The sequence below is a fragment of the Phyllobates terribilis genome, unplaced genomic scaffold (genome assembly GCF_046119375.1).
Source record: "Phyllobates terribilis strain yellow unplaced genomic scaffold, ASM4611937v1 Scaffold_7__3_contigs__length_470593459, whole genome shotgun sequence".
In the NCBI taxonomy this organism is placed as follows: domain Eukaryota; kingdom Metazoa; phylum Chordata; class Amphibia; order Anura; family Dendrobatidae; genus Phyllobates; species Phyllobates terribilis.
The window spans coordinates 456,860,345-456,877,107 of NW_027362767.1; positions in this window are offsets into that span (position 1 = coordinate 456,860,345).

Here is a 16,763-nt window from a genome sequence, read left to right on the forward strand (position 1 = left end):
GGAGATGAGCGGCGTTAGCAGCAGAACTACCCCGACCGGCGGCGCCGCTGACCTCCATGCGGCTAACGTCGGGAGATCAGCGGCTAGGACCGCTGATCTCCCGACCGCAAGTGTGAATGGAGGAGCGGGGAGCGGTGCCGCCAGTCGGGATACTTCAGCTGTGAGCAGCCGTTCATCTCCCAGCTGCTCGCAGCGGAAGTACCCGCACAGGCAGCGCCGCTCCCCGGTCCTCTCTAATAAGACGCTGATTTTTCGCAGCCGCCGGCCGCGACCAATCAGCGATGTGGGCGGCAAATTTAAACGCCGCTCTGCTGATTGGTCGCGGCCGCCGCCCGCGACCAATCAGCGATTTGGACGCCAAATTTAAACTCGCTCTCCAGTACTCACTAACACGGTTTGCTGATTGGTCGCGGCCTGCGGCCGCGACCAATCAGCGATATGGGCGGCAAATTTAAATGCCGCTCTGCTGATTGGTCGCGACCGCCGGCCGCGACCAATCAGCGATTTTGGCGCCAAATTTAATCCCCGCTCTGCTGATTGGTCACGGTTGCCGGCCGCGACTAATCAGCATTATTGGCGCCAAATTTAAATACCGCTCTGCTGATTGCTCCCAGTCGGCCGCATACATATTCTAGAATACCCGATGCGTTAGAATCGGGCCACCATCTAGTTCCTAATATCTGTCCACGCTCTCAGACTAATTACCAGTTTCTGGGAGACAATGTGCCATAACTGCAGATGGTGAGTTGAATTTTCCTTGATTTTTAGTAAAAACTTAGATTATGCTAAATCCAATTTTTGGGGAATTTACTTCCAGGCCACCGTTTTGTTGACTTATGAAATGAAACTTATGACTTATGAAATGTTGACTTATGGCCGGGAAAGGGCTAAAAAAAAAATACCCCCTTCACTGCTCACCGATTACATAGACATTTGTGAATAATCCCTATAATAACAATACAATATACTGTTTGAACCACAAAGTTCTTTCTCGTGATGAGCGAATTTGATGACATTTGAGTTTATCAATTAGTTCAAAATTGGCCAAGAAATTCAATTCATGATGAATTTATTTGAAAGGAATTGAATATTCTTCCTTATGCGCTGGGTCTCTCTGCTGGGTGAACAAAAAAATAATAGTCACCTCATCCCTCCAGCACAGCCACCATCCTGCCTGCAGATTCCTAAAGCCTCTCCTTTTCTTCAGCACCAAGTAATGCCCTTTGTTTCCATCTTCTCTCTGTACCAGGGCCTCTGATGTCACGATGATGCCATAAAGTCACAATGTGTGTCACCTCGGGCTTAGTCAGTGCTTTGCGCATCGCACATCATGAGAGGTCTACTTGGCACCGGAAACCAATAATGAAGACAGGAGCTGCGCGGAGGATCGGATGGGGGCTGCGGTGGTGGGACTGGTGAGTGGCAAGGTGAGAATTATTTTTTCCCCTAAAGAGAGACCTCAGAGAATAATAAGCAATGTTCAATCTTCATTGAATAATTTTGATTCATGAATCCTGGCCAAGAGCTGAATTTCAATCTGTCAAATCCGCTCATCTCGAGCCATAATGTCACAGTTTATTGAACTTTTTATAGGGAACATTCCCGTATCTCTATAACGATATCATCCCGCCCTTCGCCTTTTCTTCTCGAGGGTAAATACATTTAGTCTTGATAACCTGTTTAGATCTTCCACACCTGATATGAGTTTTGTTGCCCTCGTCTTGAACCCTCGCCGGCTCTCTGATCTCTATTTTTATGGATTGGTGTCCAGAACTGTCCTATATATGTAAGATAAGATGTGGCCGCCCCAGTACTTCAGAGAGGGGGGGAAATAATCCGCTCTTCTCTAGCTGCCTTGCCTTCCCGATACAAGACATCTGTCGCTATCCGCCGGTTACAGATATTGTACATTTGTGTGTTGGGAATGATTTTCTATTTGAAGCCAGAAGAGGAAGGTTACCTGGAGAAATATCTCCACCAGTGCATCAGATGTAGGTGTCACTTTATTTTTTGTCATTCTTCACACACATGTCACACTCATCCTCATTTGGAGGTTGATAAGAATTCTCAGAAAAGGTTTGTTTTGACATGTGGTTCATGATTGCTACAATGTATTCGTGGATCTATCTGCCCATATAAAACTATCCTGCCTGATGTTCTGCTCCGCAGGATGAATTGAAGGAATTTCAAGTCTCAAAACTTATAAGTAAGCGCCTGAAATTCCTGCTGCAAACAGATAAATCTGATCTTCCACCACAGCTGCTGTTCTTACAACTGGGAAAGTTATTCTAGGAAAATAAATCTAACTCGATAATAAGAAAAGTCTATTCACTTGTCAATGATGTGTATTGGCAAAAATGGGCAAAATCCCGTGATATGGCAACTAACATGATGTGTCTCCATGCACACGTTCAGGTAATGCTGACAGCCCTCACACTTCACATAGGGAATTGTCGCTGCACAGATAATTATATAATATATATATATATACTGTATATATAAATCCATTATTTATAGCAGGGTCTCGCTTCTGTTTCTGACACTCGTCTGATTGATGCCTCTGGTGTACCCCAAATGAAAAGACGAAGTTCTTATTTGTTCTTTGGTAGCAGATAAGCTTGATGTGAATATTCTCACAGAAGTTCGGGATTTACAGACCGATAGCAAAGAAATAAGAAACAATACCCAGATGATGCAGAGCCTGGCATTTCTTGTGAGTGGAGAATGACACATTTCCTGTACGATCCATTTCAACAGATAGTTACGACTTCTGTCAATGGAGACACGGAGCAGGGCTGTCATCTGCCGTTGATGTTATTGGAGGCATCGGTGACGTTGGATGTATGAAGTCTGAGAATGGAAAGTAGTGTTGAGCCACCCCCGTAGTGTTCGGTTCGGTTCGGTTCGTCGAACACCGGGATGTTCGAGGAACTGTTCGTCGAACTGTTCGTCGAACACCTTAGAACACCGTCGAACACCGTTAAAACCAATGGCAGGCAAACAAAAACACATAGAAACACATAGAAAACACCTTCAAAGGTGTCCAAAAGCTGACAAACTGCTCAGAAGACGCTTTCTTTAAAAAAGCCGGCCAGCAATTCAGCAGCGGCATACACCGGTACCCGACAATTTAGACAAGAAGGAATAGAGCCTCACACATAGATTAGATAGATAGAAACATGTCAGTCACATATATATGAAGTACAGTGACAGTGTTGCTTACTGTACTTGTCATTTAGTGTAAAGGATTTATTAAAAAATATAATAGTGTTTTCGTGCACCGTCTTTTTAAAAAAGCCGGCCGGCAATTCAGCATCTGTACCCGACAATTTATAACAGACAGAATAGAGCTTCACACATAGATTAGATAGATAGAAACATGTCAGTCACATATATATGAAGTACAGTGACAGTGTTGGTTATTGTACTTGTCATTTAGTATTAAAATAAAGGATTTATTATTAAAAAAAATTGGCGTGGGGTTCCCCTTAATTTTAGTCTCTAGCGGAGGTTAAGCAGACGGCTGGGGCAGATGTTTGAAGCCTGGGAAGGGGGTAATACCCACGGAGCTTCCCAGGCTATTAATATGAGCCCCCAGCTGAATACCTAGCCTTTACTAGCTATTAAAATGGGGGACCCCCCCAAAAAAATGACGTGGGGTCCCCCCTAATTTAATAGCTAGCAAAGGCTAGGCAGACAGCTGGGGGCTGATATTAATAGCCCAGGAAGGGAGCCATGAATATTGGCCCCCTCCCAGGCTAGAAACACCAGCCGTCAGCCGCCCCAGAAATGGCGCATTCATAGGATGCGCCAATTCTGGCACTTAGCCTCGCTCTTCCACGCTGCCCTGGTGCGGTGGCAGGGGGTAATAGGGCTGGGGTTGATGTCAGCTTATAATGCCAGCTGACATCAAGCCCAGGTTAGTAATGGAGAGGCGTCTATAAGACACCCCCATTACTAACCCCATAGTCAAAGTTAAAAGAAAACACAAACACCCAGAATAAAGTCCTTTAATTGAAATAAAGACACAATCCTTTATTGTTCTAAATTAAACCATACTTACCATCACGCCCATTCCAGCTGAAGCCAACGATCTCCTGCAATAAAAGAAAAATAATAAAGCAACCTCATCCTTACCTTTCCATGGTTCCCACGACAGCTTCAGCTCTGCTACATCGAGATGACAGGCTGGACCGCAGCAGAACGCTGCCATCCAGCCTGTCATCCCGCAGACACTGAGAAGCGCAGGCATGCTTGCGCTCTGCAGTGTCTGGCTGTGACGGCATAAAGATAAGACGAGTTCATGTCCAATGAACTCGGCTCACCTCATGCACGTCACTGACAGCGTGGGAAAATTCTCACGCTGAAGCGCTGAGTGCAGGAGAATTCTCCCACGCTGTCAGTGACGTGCATGAGGTGATCTGAGTTCATTGGACATGAACTCGGCTCATCTGGATGCCCTCACAGAGAGACACTGTGGAGCGCAAGCAAGCCTGCGCTTCTCAGTGTCTGCGGGATGACAGGCTGGATGGCAGCGTTCTGCTGCGGTCCAGCCTGTCATCTCGATGTAGCAGAGCTGAAGCTGTCGTGGGAGCCATGGAAAGGTAAGGATGATGTTGCTTTATTATTTTTCTTTTATTGCAGGAGATCGTTGGCTTCAGCTGGAATGGGCGTGATGGTAAGTATGGTTTAATTTAGAACAATAAAGAATTGTGTGTTTATTTCAATTAAAGGACTTTATTCTGGGTGTTGTGTTTTTTTTAAATACTTTACTAGAAATTCATGGTGGTCATGTCTAATATTGGCGTGACCCCATGAATTTTGGGCTTAGGGCCAGCTGATAATGCCAAGCTGGCCCTAACCCCTTTATTACCCAGTGAGCCACCGCATCAGGGCCCTGGATGAGTTGGGTACAGCGCCAGAAGATGGCGCTTCTATGAACGCGCCATTTTCCGGGGTGGCTGCGGACTGCAATTTGCAGCGGGGGGGGGCCCAGAAAGCTTGGGCCTCCCTGCGCTGCAGATTCCAGCCCCCAGCTGCCTAGATGTACCTGGCTGGACACAAAAACAGGGCGAAGCCCCACGTCAATTTTCTTTAAATTATTTCATGAAATAATTAAGAAAAAAAGGGCTTCCCTATATTGATGTGTCCGGCCAGGTACAAATAGGCAGCTGGTGGTTGGGGGCAGCCCGTTCCTGCCTGCTGTACCTGGCTGGACACAAATATAGGGCGAAGCCCCACGTCAATTTTTTTTAAATTATTTCATGAATTTCCTGAAATAATTTAAAAAAATTGAAGTGGGGCTTCGCACTATATTTGTGTCCAGCCAGGTACAACTAGGCAGCTGGGGGCTGGAATCTGCAGCGCAGGGAGGCCCAAGCTTTCTGGGCCCCCCCCGCTGCAAATTGCAGTCCGCAGCCACCCCGGAAAATGGCGCGTTCATAGAAGCGCCATCTTCTGGCGCTGTACCCAACTCAAAAAACCAAGCAATGTGAACTGAGGTCTAAGATGGTAGACATGCAAGAAATAGGAGCATGTTCACACTAGCAAAAAGAAGCAAAACCTACAAAAGACAAAAATATATCTCATACCCTACCATCATTATATATAAATGTAAAGCAAAGTTGCATAATAAATATAGGGTACTTAGTGAACTATTTTTGATCAAAAAAAGTATACAAGCCGTCCCACCAGCGGCAAGGTGACCCTAAATTGGGACGGTACCTATACTGCCTATATTAAAAACCTTACTGTATATCCAGGGCCCTGGTGCGGTGGCTCACTGGGTAATAAAGGGGTTAGGGCCAGCTTGGTATTATCAGCTGGCCCCAAGCCCAAAATTCATGGGGTCACGCCAGTATTAGACATGACCGCCATGAATTTCTAGTAAAGTATTTAAAAAAAATACAGCACCCAGAAAAAAGTCCTTTAATTGAAATAAAGACACAATTCTTTATTGTTCTAAATTAAACCATACTTACCATCACGCCCATTCCAGCTGAAGCCAACGATCTCCTGCAATAAAAGAAAAATAATAAAGCAACATCATCCTTACCTTTCCATGGTTCCCACGACAGCTTCAGCTCTGCTACATCGAGATGACAGGCTGGACCGCAGCAGAACGCTGCCATCCAGCCTGTCATCCCGCAGACACTGAGAAGCGCAGGCATGCTTGCGCTCTGCAGTGTCTGGCTGTGACGGCATATCCTGCACTCAGCGCTTCAGCGTGAGAATTTTCCCACGCTGTCAGTGACGTGCATGAGGTGAGCTGAGTTCATTGGACATGACCTCGGCTCATCTGGATGCCGTCACAGCGAGACACTGAGGAGCGCAAGCATGCCTGCGCTTCTCAGTGTCTGCGGGATGACAGGCTGGATGGCAGCGTTCTGCTGCGGTCCAGCCTGTCATCTCGATGTAGCAGAGCTGAAGCTGTCGTGGGAACCATGGAAAGGTAAGGATGATGTTGCTTTATTATTTTTCTTTTATTGCAGGAGATCGTTGGCTTCAGCTGGAATGGGCGTGATGGTAAGTATGGTTTAATTTAGAACAATAAAGAATTGTGTCTTTATTTCAATTAAAGGACTTTATTCTGGGTGTTTGTGTTTTTTTTAACTTTCACTATGGGGTTAGTAATGGGGGTGTCTTATAGACGCCTCTCCATTACTAACCTGGGCTTGATGTCAGCTGGCATTATAAGCTGACATCAACCCCAACCCTATTACCCCACTGCCACCGCACCAGGGCAGCGTGGAAGAGCGAGGCTAAGTGCCAGAATTGGCGCATCCTATGAATGCGCCATTTCTGGGGCGGCTGACGGCTGGTGTTTCTAGCCTGGGAGGGGGCCAATATTCATGGCTCCCTTCCTGGGCTATTAATATCAGCCCCCAGCTGTCTGCCTAGCCTTTGCTAGCTATTAAATTAGGGGGGACCCCACGTCATTTTTTGGGGGGGGTCCCCCATTTTAATAGCTAGTAAAGGCTATGTATTCAGCTGGGGGCTGATATTAGTAGCCTGGGAAGCTCCGTGGGTATTACCCCCTTCCCAGGCTTCAAACATCTGCCCCAGCTGTCTGCTTAACCTCCGCTAGAGACTAAAATTAAGGGGAACCCCACGCCAATTTTTTTTAATAATAAATCCTTTATTTTAATACTAAATGACAAGTACAGTAACCAACACTATCACTGTACTTCATATATATGTGACTGACATGTTTCTATCTATCTAATCTATGTGTGAAGCTCTATTCTGTCTGTTATAAATTGTCGGGTACAGATGCTGAATTGCCGGCGGCTTTTTTAAAGAGACGGTGCATGAAAACACTATTATTTTTTTGATAAATCCTTTACACTAAATGACAAGTACAGTAATCAACACTGTCACTGCCCTTCTTATATATGTGACTGACATGTTTCTATCTATCTAATCTATGTGTGATTCTCTATTCCTTCTATTCTAAATTGTCGGGTACCGCTGCTGAATTGCCGGCCGGCTTTTTTAAAGAGACTGTGCATGAAAACACTAATATTTTTTTTGATAAATCCTTTACGCTAAATGACAAGTACAGTAAGCAGCACTTTCACTGTACTTCTTATATATGTGACTGACATGTTTCTATCTATCTAATCTATGTGTGATTCTCTATTCTTTCGGTTCTAAATTGTCGGGTACCGGTGTACGCCGCTGCTGAATTGCCGGCTTTTCATGTTTCACTGTTGGCACTGTTCCCATCGATTTGGGCAATCACTGTAATGCCACAACCACCATGGCTGTGGCATTACAGTGAGTGGCAGACAATCCCTGCATGATTGGTGCTCTAAATAGCGCCAGACATGTAGGACACGCTTTTGGTGCACGAACAGTTATCGAACATAACCTCGAACAGCCGAATTTTTTGCAAATCGTTCGGGTTCGTCGAACAACTCGAACACCGCCCAAAACAGCTCGAATTTGAGATTGGCGAACAGTTCTAGTCGAACACCGCTCATCTCTAATGGAAAGTCTCAAGTTCTTCAATTTCAACCTTAAAAAATGGTAATGATAATTTAAATGGTATTAATGTGGTTGTCCACTACTTTTTCATTGATAGGTCATGATTGTCTGATCGTTTGGGGTCTGACACCTGGCACCCTCGTCGATCAGCTGCCATTGGTGTTGGTGACGGCGGCCACCACCGGCCGGTAGTACTCACTCGCGGAGCTGGCCATCTTCTGATAGTGGCCGCCGCAAGGTACTACGCATTTGCCTGCTATTGATTTCAATAGGAAGCGGATGTGCAGTACCCTGCCGCGGGCACTACAAGAAGACGGCCAGCTCCGCAAGTGAGTACTACCGGCCCACTGATAGCAGCTGATTAGCGAGGGATTCGGGTGTTGGACCCCGGCCGATCAGACATTGATGACCTATCCTAAGGATAGCTCATCAATGAAAAAGTAGTGGACAACCTGTTTAAGGAACTGTCCCATATGGAAATTTTCTTCCTAAATAGAATCCATCCTTATTATTGACTGATCACTTTCTAGTCCCCTGGCAATGATAGAAAAGTGATGAAGCCACTCATTGACCTGCGGTGGCCGCAGAAGGGAATGAATTGGTGACCATAATATTCATGGTTGGATTGAATTTGCCATTATCTGTATGATGTGAATATGCCTCCATAAAGATAAAAAATAAAGATGATAGATAGATAGATAGTTAGATAGATAGTTGTCAGGACAATTAGGCAACCCCCTGACGAGTGATGGACGAGGCCACAGCTGCTTTTGCTACTAGGCTTGTTATTGTGCACTTCCCAGTGAATTTATAGTATATACACATCCAATCCCAACACAAGGAATATATATACTTTGTCAGTGCTGGGACAAGGTACTTTGGTACTCTAGGTAGATGAAGCTAATATTGCTTAATTATAATGGAAGCCATTTGGTTTCAATTAAGGTATATAGCATTTGGTGAATACCCCAATGGAAGCTAAGCAGACCCCCATTATAAAGTATGATTTTTTTTTTTATATCCGTGATGCAACAAAAGCAGTTTGCAGCAAAACTGATGGTGGTTTTGGTGCCATATTCCTCTATGGATAGCTGTTCTGGTGACGTATCAACATAATGATGGTGGTTATGGTCTTGTATTCCTGTACTGATGGTGGTTGTGGTGATATCTTCATGTAGTGATAGTTGTTCTGGTGCAGTAATCATGTACTATTGATGGCTCTGGTTATGTATTCACATAGCGATGATATTTCTGGTGCTGTATTCATCACTAGAACCATCATCAGTACACAAATACGGAACCAAAATTTTCATTAGTACATGAATACATCACCAGAGCCATCCACAACAGCACCCTAACCATCATCAGGAAATAAAAAGGTCACTAAAACCACCATCAGTACATGAAATCACCAGAACCACCATCAGCAGATAAATGCATCACGAGAACCACTACCGGTACATTAATGCATCACCAGAACCACCATCAGTGAATTCATCACAAGAACCACTGTCAGTAAATAAATACAACATCAGAATCACCACCCGTACATGAATACATCACCAAGCTTAGTACATAAATCAATTGCAATGTCATGCCCATATAAATTTGCATCTCATAAGTAAGGAGATGCTGGGAGTTGTTGATATCAGTAATTATCAGACTGCTGACCATACAGGAACCACAGTACTGATGGGACGTAGTCAGTATCAACAAGTAAACATTTACATCCAGGTACCTTATAGGTTACTTCCCTGATTGAGTAGTTTCTTTCTTTTCATCTCCATCTTGTCCAGATGCCGTAGCGACTTTTCACATCCACAGCTCGTCTCTGCAGACTTACCACTTCTCCTATCTTCTGCAGCACATCCCGACACGGTGTCCTTAAAAATAAGAGTGTTATTAAAATGAACTGTATATAAAAATATCTGTCCATATTATGACCTAAATAATCCTCCTATGGTATATGGCCTCCACAATGTCCGCCCTTATGAACTATTACCACCACACTGTCCGCCCTTATGAACTATAACCACCACACTGTCCACCTTAATGAGGTATAACCATCACACTGTCTGCTATTATCAGCTATAACACCAAGACCATCTGCCCCTATGAATCATGGCCTATCCCATGGCTGTCCCCGCTCCACTGTTTTCCATTACACTCTCTATATGTTCCCATAGCCAGACCCTCTTGTAATGTCCTTAGAACCCCTTTTATGTCCCCATAGCAAGCATCTCATGTCCCCATACCCAGCCCCTATTGTGATGTCCCCACAACTCCTCTTATGTCCCCATAGCCAGCCCCCCTTGTGATGTCCCCACAACCCCTCTTAAGTCCCCATAACCAGCTCCTTATGTCCCCATAGCCCCTCTTGCAATGTCCCCATAGCCAGCCCCTTATGTCCACATAGCCCCACTTAGGTCCCTATAGCCAGCCCTTTATGTCCACATAGCCCCTCTTAGGTCCCCATAGCCAGCCCTTTATGTCCACATAGCCCCTCTTAGGTCCACATAGCCAGCTCCTTTTGTCCCCATAGCCAGCCCCTCTTAGACTGCCCCCACAGGCCCTAGGTATAATAGCCTCCATTTGTTAGGAAAATAATAGAATAAAAATAATAACTTATACTCACCTAATCCAGGCTCCCTGTCCAGCACAGCTCCATCTCCTCTTCCATCTGGTGAAGCAGTGGGTGTTGGACTTAGCAATGACATCACTGCATCGCAATGTCTGATGTCCTCTGCGTATGCTGGAGTTCACAACAGAGTAGAGTAGGAAGCTGATTATAGCTCCTCTGCTCCTGTCCTAGGCAGCGCAGACATCAATTGTATTCACGTCTTACAGACCTGAATACAATTTAGTACGGGGAAGGAGTGACGGCCGGGGTGCAGGCAGAGAAAGGGGTGAGTGGTATCAGTGACTGACACTGCTCCCCTGTGTGCCCGCACCCCGGACATCACTGTGCTGAATGTCTATGGCTGGAGGAAGGAGATGGGTGACCGCAGGCATTCAGCAATGTTAGGGGATTTTTTTTCTTTGATATATGCACCCCTCGGGTAGGCAGGTGGTAGTACTGTAGGCAAATGACTGCCTCGTCTACCCTTTGTCCCGGCCCTGTACTTCTGTACAGTTACAACCAAGTTCTGCAAAAACCACAGAAAAAACGTCAATTGTTTATACAGGCTGATTGGAGACCCGGCTCTGGTAACTTTTACGGCATCGCGAGGCTTCAGGTATGCAGTTTATAGAATAAGAGGAACGAAGCTATTACATTCCATATATTTAATCCAAAAAAAATTAGGCAGTGCTTATAAAAATATTCAAAAGATATTGCAAAGAGGACAAGACAATACAGTACATACAATTACATAAAAAAAAGGGATAAACAAAAGAAAATTACTAAACCTGATGTCACGGAAATGGTGCAGATCTTTGAAGAGGGAAACACTCTGATTGGAAAATGGTGCAGTCCTACTGTGTCTCCCAGCACTGTACAATGACAATAATTGAGAATCTGCTTTTACCAGGTACAATCCACTCCCCTGGTGACCTTGGATGGGAGCTGGTAGATGATATGCAACTCAGGTACCAAAAATTATGAGATTCCCATCTTAAGCATATTTGACCCCCCCCCCCCCGGAGGACCCAGGCGGGAGATAATAATACCATATTTCGTATAATGATTTTAGCTTTCTATAGATATTAGGCATGGCATATACAATGTTATCCATCTAGCCGGTATTAATTAGGGGCTGAATGGCAGGCCGCATCACAATGCAAGTATATTTATTCTGTTTGTCCTGAGTAACGGTGAATATATAAGAAGCTAAAACACCTGTAAAAGGAGAGCAAGGATACAATGGTAGCGATGGTGGTCGGAGTGGCTATTTATCATGTAGTATTGCTCTTAAAGGGAAGCAGTTAAATCAATCAGAGCTTTGAAGAGGAATCATCCAGCCATCCTTCCTGAAAGCATTTGTCTACATATCTTATTTCCACTATTAGGACATTTTACACCAATTTCATGGCTTTTAGGGCTATGTTCTCCTTCCCATTGCCCCTTACAATATGTTGGTGTGAGGCTCCATCCAGCACCGAGCATTGCAGCAATTATACTGTGAATGGTCACAGACAATTTTTTTGTTGTCAGGAAAGTCGATGTAGAAACTCTGAAGCTGAACAGATGTTAATTAAGTGCATCCATTTAGTCCTGAATCTTGTATTTTCGGCTGCTCCATTGTGAATTCATGACGGCTACAGTGATAGCGGAAGTTGTAATTAATCCAAACAGTGGGGTCTCCGAGCAGATACCCGAGCTATCCGCATTAATAAGAAAGTTCAGCCAGCGACCAGCAAACTTCTCTGTAATACATTTCCTCAACATTCCTGGGCTCAGGAGAAGATCTGGTATCTAAATACTGCGGGGCTGAACTTCACTCTCCGTGGAGGCATCATTTACCCAACTTGATAACAGACAATGGGATAGGGACACCTGCAGTCCTGTGCACCTTGTGGGGTTCAGATGAGCTATGAAACTCAGAGATATTACTGCAAAACTCAACCCAACAACATCTTTATTCAGAATATGTGAATCCATTATCCTTAATATTGGAATATTGGACATATACAGTTCCTCTTCTTCTGCATTGTATGGTGTTGATATTAAAGGGGTTGTCCTGTCTGGATCAACTGATTGTTTTGTGTCCATCTTCTCTAACACCCGGCAAACAGCAGTCATCATCGGAGGAAATTCTATGTGGACTCTCATTTTTCTTGCATCATCATGGGCCAATCTAGTAATAAATTGAACTCATCCAAATGAATAGGCAATGGTACAATACATGGTCACACTGAATGATGTTGTTCTCCACTGCTCTTTGTTGTGATGGAGCCATAAGTGAAGGACCTTCTACTTGATACCAATATGCCCCATTTGGGCTAAAGAAACAGACTGTCCAGAGATGAGCAAATTCATTTTAATTGAATCACATTCACTTTGAATTTTCCCCAAAAATTCAAATAAAAAAAGGTTTTTTTTGTACGGGGTAGAGGTCAATTGGCTGCCATGGATTTGTGCATTAATGGGGTTAAAAACAACAGACTCATGCTCCCCACTTCTAGACCTTTCCCCTAACTGTCCCGCCAACGTTACCCCATTGTTACTCCCTCTATCGGCTCCTCTTCGTTCTTTTTCTTCCTCTGGGTTTTCTGATGCCACTGTTGCCTGGGACCCATGGAGTCATGTAGGGAATGATGCACATCAGTAGGGGCACGTCCATGTTAGCACCCACAGGATGACAGAGAAGGAGAAGAAGGTCAACGAGGAGGTGATCGGAGGGTCAGGTAGGTGTTGGCAGCAGTGGAACAGATATGGGGAAAGGGCTGAGGAGAGGTGAACATAAGAGTTTCCTATTTTTCACCCCTTCCTGGTAGATTCAGTTTGCACTGAATTTATTCATCCAGCTCCTTAATTGAGTGAATCTGCCTAAATCGAATGTCAAAAGATTTGCTCACCAATATCTATAACCTAATGTCACGCAAGGTGTGGGAAAGACTTAGTGCAACACAAAGGGAAAAGGGAAAGGGGGGAAGTGGAGACCTCCTAGGTTGATCTAGCGTCACCCTGTCTCCCCTAACGTCCCTGTATTGGCTCTTCAGCAATCGCCGTACGCGTGCCTCGCCCTGTCTTTCCCTGGTATATGACTAAAGCTAGGGAAGGGAGGAGGTGAGTACTAGTCGATCTCCACTAAACACTATAGACAACAGGGGTGGACAAACATGGGGAAATTGCTTAGCTTTAGACGAACTCCAGACAAATGCGCACTCTTCCCCCAAGCTCCAGAGAGGAAGAAGTACTGCTCTTGCTGAGCCTTCACAAGTAGTAATGAATATCGCCGGCACCTCCCTCTGAAACACAGCAGGTATTTATACACCCAGGCAGGGTGTTAATTAGCCAGAGGGAGGTAGCCGCTGGGTCCTAGAGACAGCCTTTAAGAAGATGTCTATAATGCCAAACGTAGAGATCTCCTGTAGCCAACTGCAGGGCAACTGTCTGTCACCTCTGACACAACTGTGACACCTAAAAGGTAAAGGAAATTACTGTCAAAAAGCAAAATGTAGATAAGAAAGATGCGGAAACTGCGCCACATTCCCATATTATTAAGTGAGAGAAAACTGCCAATCACCAAATCCACAAACTGTACAGGAGTTTCGGTGCTTATACCGAATTTCCACTTTTTGAAGAATAACCACTTTACGGGTGAGATCATCTTGTGGTTCATCATACTCTACTATGCTCCATACATTCTAGACATAATTTCCATGTTCTTCCAAAAAAAAAAAAAAAAAAAGGGCAAAATTAATGTTTGTTGGTTCTATAAGGAAACAGTAGAAAGAAAGTTTCATCAGATCTTGCCATGCTTATGTAAAGAGTCCAGCGATGCCATTACTGGCAAACCTAAACCGGAGCTGGTCAAAGAGCCGAAGAACAGTGTCAATGTGTGTTATGGTGGAGGGCAGGTTAATAATTAACACGTTCTATCCCATTATATCCCACGGTGACATTAGATCAATGTCTGCTTTCATCTTTAAACTATGGTAAAAGAATGACCTGGAAAAGACAAAGTCAATGTAAGAAAGACCTACTTAAATAAAATCGAAGAAGTAGGAGTTTGCCAGTTGGAGTTCTTCAAAATCTGTTCCTCAATTTTCTCAAGATTGTCTGGGATTTCTCGTTAAGGCTGAGTTCACACATTCTTGTTTTGCAGCCCAAGTACAGACTACGATGCACCGACTGGCCGTGGGTCTCCTGGCTCGAACTTGAAAGCCTCATATATGCCTACGAGGATATATAGGCATGCAATACATGGACATGCCGGGAATCTCCTAACTCAAACTAAACAGCCTCAGATCGGGAGATCTGCGGCCGATCAATGCATGCTCAGACCAGGAGACACAATGTGTGATAATGGCCCAAGACGAAGAGAAATGTGAAAAGACAGAACATCCAAACATCATAGTCTAGAAGGATTCTGAAGGGAAAAGCACATCAATTTGTTTCAATTTATGCCGTTTTTTAATGGTGTGAAATTCACTATTTTCAAAGGGTCTGTGCTACTGCAGTTATTTTCAGAAACAATTTTGATGTAGGATGATTTACTGGATAAAACATGATAGAAAGGGGCTAGAGATGAAAGAATCTGCCAAAATTTAAATTGACCGAAATTGGTCACAACCTTTGAATTTGATGGAAAAAGGCCAACAAAACACCCTCTTCTGATAGTTTTCATTATACTTATCCCACAGCTGCCACCATCGGTCCTCTGATCAGCTCTTTTCTTTTCTGTCTTCCATCTCTTTCTGTTTCCAGACCGTTCTCTACTATAATCCAGGCCATCATGTGGGGAATAACGCACATCATTAATGTCAATGGTAGGCATTGTGCCTAATGTGGCGGTGTGGGGCCGAGGGGAGAACGGCAGTGCCGGAGGCCCAGAAATAGAAGAGATAAAAGACAGATGCCAGTATAGAGATGTCTGCGGAGGCTCGAGGAACGGTGAGTAGAGGACTTCTTTTTTTTTAATCCAATACCGGCCATTGGAGCCCCCCAAAAAATACAGTTTTCTTCTGCCATTTTGCTGGAATTTGTGCAAATCGAATCATGAAAAATTTGATTTTAGAGAAATGGATTTTTTTTTCTGTAAATTTGTAATGATTTTGATTTGTTATGAATTGATTCACTCATCTCTTAGCGGGACCAATAGTCCTTTATAATTGCCAACCACTTCAGTTCAAAATGTCTGATTTTTTCCTGTGGGAATTGAAAAAGAAAAGATTACACTAATTGTCAAAACTGTAATAAGCTTGAGAAGCACCGAAGAGGCAATAACTAAAAAGTTTATCTCAGTCACTTTCTTTTTGAAGGGAAGTGAGGAAAATAAAAACAATGAAAATCTGATGTGAACTCCCCCAGGCAGCTGTCTGGGAATCACATCCGAAAGGTTTCCACTTTTCCACAGCGGAGATGCAGTCAAGTGAATCTATTGCTCATCTTCTTTCAATACAGAAGGATTTTTTTTTTTTTTTCTTTCAATGCTCAGAGACAAGAAAATCAATCAGACCTCTGTTTTACCATAGCATTTTATTGTCACATGATTTAGTTTCGTAAAAATAGGACATTTGTTGTCATCGTTGAGTCTATTACTACCACCGACGGTGATGGACATAGGACATAAACTTTCTAACAACCTTTCTTCTTATCTTAGAAAATGCATCGCATACGGAGGGCACAACAGGCGGCCGGAAGACAGAAAAACGTACAATTTGTGGCAAATGTTTTTCCAAAATGAAAATGTTTTATGCAAAATGTAAAGTTTCTGCTCACTATTCAGACCTACAGGCAAAGCCGGGTGCACTGTGCTATTCTCATATTTAACACTTGGCAAGGCATCAGTCAGACAAAAGTGTATCCAGCCCCTGTCAACATGTGCCACAGGTAAGAAGCGAGCGCCATGACAGACGCAAATAATACAATCATCAAAGACTCAGACACTTTTGATCTTTCCTGGGACATGTCAGACAAAGGGAAAAAAAACAAAAAAACAATTGCTTTCAAGTACATTTTCTGAAATTCCAACAAATGCAAATTCGAAGTCACAATTGCTTTGACAAAATCATTAAGCTAATGTAGAACTCCAGGTAAGAGTTTTAGAAAGGAAAATAATAGTTTTGTTGTTTTACTGAATTTTTATAAAAAAGGAGGATAAAGAGCA